The sequence below is a fragment of the Aplysia californica genome, unplaced genomic scaffold (genome assembly GCF_000002075.1).
Source record: "Aplysia californica isolate F4 #8 unplaced genomic scaffold, AplCal3.0 scaffold00560, whole genome shotgun sequence".
In the NCBI taxonomy this organism is placed as follows: Eukaryota; Metazoa; Mollusca; class Gastropoda; order Aplysiida; family Aplysiidae; genus Aplysia; species Aplysia californica.
In genome coordinates this window covers 316,759-319,519 of record NW_004797830.1, presented here as the reverse complement: position 1 = coordinate 319,519, position 2,761 = coordinate 316,759, and positions in this window count along the sequence as shown.

Below are 2,761 nucleotides of genomic sequence, written 5' to 3'. Positions count from 1 at the left end.
AGTCAGGATAAAGATCTTACTTCAATACCCCCCCTCCAGGCTTCCCCCTGCCACCGCCTGCCACCCCCCTACCTCAATCCTATTTCTTCCCTGTTGTACTAAACAATTGTTATTGAAACTAAGTAAGTGTTGTTGTTGTTGTTGTGGTTGAGGACAGGGGGGTGATAGAGAAGGGAGGAAAAATTGTTCCTCTGTGAGGCAGCGTGGTGGAATCAGGCTCTCGTCAAAATAATCAAAGTGAAGAAACTTGCATTTTTCCGCAGGTTTGGGAATTTTTTATCAAAATTTTGTTTTTTGGCTCAACACCTTTCATGCCCATTAAAAAACTCATTTCTATGTGAATTTTTCTGAAAAACGTTGCTTAAAGGCACAAAAATGTAAATTTTCAGTTACCATGGACTTTCAAGCTAAGGAAATAACTAATCTTTGACGGCCATTTTCTCACTAATTTTACCTCTGAAAATAGGTGCCCCCCCACCTCCTTCCTTCACAAATATCTCGACTTGTATTCAAGATAAATGTATTTTTTCCCAACCAAATAAAGACAAGTGAACAAGCTTTAAGATGACACCAACAACTCTACATGCCTGAAAATTGACGAGAGCCTGATTCCACCACGCTGCCTCACCTATGTAGTTTGCATTTTTTCAAGGGGAGAAGTTTACGTCTATCACTTGTGCCGTCCCATGTACTCTAGCGGCCTTCCTTTATGACACAGTCACTTGTACAGACGACCACTTTTCATTTCCTCACTTTAGTGGGTGGTTGGTGGGTGCTCTGGTGTGGTTTGCTCCTTCTTTCCCATCAAACATCTATCATCCTTATCTCCCCTCCTTCTTTTTGTGTTTGTTACTCTCTTTGATCTTGTAATACCTCTAATCTTCGGCACTTAAATGACCTTATCGTGTTGCAAGTGTCGTATAACACTTAATAAAACTAACACAATTTCCTCACTTGCTTACTTAAATTAATTTTAAAAAAATCCACTTTGTAAGACGGCCAACTATTCAATAGATGGCGACTTTTCTCTTCGACAATGGGTGGCCGTCTTAGACAGTTTCTACTGTGTATTACGATGCAGGCGATCATGTAGATCTATATAGTTTTAATAAACAGCTGCAGCTCAGCAGTGAAAGAGTTTATAAAATGTCAAATGGTAAATCCCTCGTGACGTCATGACAAAGGCCTAACGGAGAACGGAGAGCCCGGATGTGGGTGGTGAGTTAGTCAAGTAAGTTTTAAGTGGAGTAATGAAGAAGAACTTTACTCCAACAAGTTCCTATGTCCATTTTACATATGCAATAACTGGTTCAAAGTGTTTATCTGTTAGTTAGTTTGTTTGTGTTTATTTTGGTAGAAGCAAGAATAACATAACGTTTTCATAATCGAAACAGGGCTAGACCCAGAGCAACTTACTTACTTAATGAGCCGAAATAGATTGGTGACGAGGAAAGGTCAAGATAATGATATGCTTTTTTGAGAGTATTCGCTCAAAGGATTTATTGGAGAACCATGGTCGCCGATGTCTGTTCCAAATCTAGCACTTGATGATGATGATGATGATGATGATGATAATACTAATCATGCTGGCCAGGGTATGTGGTGTAGCGGGTAGGTGCTTCTCTGCCGCACATCGATGGCGTTCTTTCTCTTCCTGTGTGGGCAGTTATTTTTTCTTTTAAATCGAGCATTTTTGCCCGTCTGCTGGGATTTGGATGTTGTGTCCCTCTCAGCCTGGGTTGGTCCAGACAGACAGGGTCGAAGAAACTTGCCTCCTACATGACCTTAAACGTGTTGATGGGGAAGTCAACCATCCACAATTAAAAACTTTTTACGCACATAATGTCGCTTACGCAATATATTCCCCCCCCCCCCATCGTTACCCTTTTTTTGGTTAGCGTTTTACGGCGCTTGTAACTGCATAATATCAAATCAGCGCAGGGAACACAGTAAACATTTTCACTTGGTAGGGCATTTCGAATTTTGTCCGGGTGGTGAAGCCTACTCTTATTTGGGTCTTATCGATTTTAGACCACCACGGAATCTTTAAAGTGCGCATCTTGCATCCGGGACCTCCGAGATTTTTCGCCCTTGTCCGAGAAGGCTATGTGTAGATCGTTCCTATCAGAAGATCAGGGGTGTGGCTGAAAGACAGTAATAAGAAGGAGCCAAGGAGTAGCAGAAGAAAGGCTGCAGAAAGTACCAAGAGCCCAGAGGAGGGGGCAAAGGAGGTGAGGGGGTGGAGGCAGAAAGTGGAGACGAAAGCAGACGACAGAACATTGTTAGAACGCAGGAAAGGGTGTGAAAGGAGAAAACTTTAGATTAGAAATGTTTTATTTTCCCGCCGCTAACCGGATTCGAACCCGGGACCGTTGACTGAGAGGCGAACACCTTAACCTCTAGGCCACGAGAGCCCCCCCCCCCATCGTCACTCTGTCCCTTGTAGCTGTAGTATCCATAGACTTATAGTACATGTATAATATCCAAGTAAATGGAGAAAATATTAATAACATCAGGTATGCAGATGACACAGTTTTAATAGCAGGCTCCGAAAAGGACCTCCAATTTCTTCTAGATACTGTTGTAACAGAAAGTGAACGTAAAGGATTATTGTTGAATGTAAAAAAACAACAGAAGGCATGGTAATATCCCCCCCCCCCCCCAGTAAATCCTAGGTGTAATCTCATTAGCAAAGGTGAAAAGATCAAACAAGTCCAACAGTCTAAATATCTAGGATATATGATAACATCTGATGCCAAAT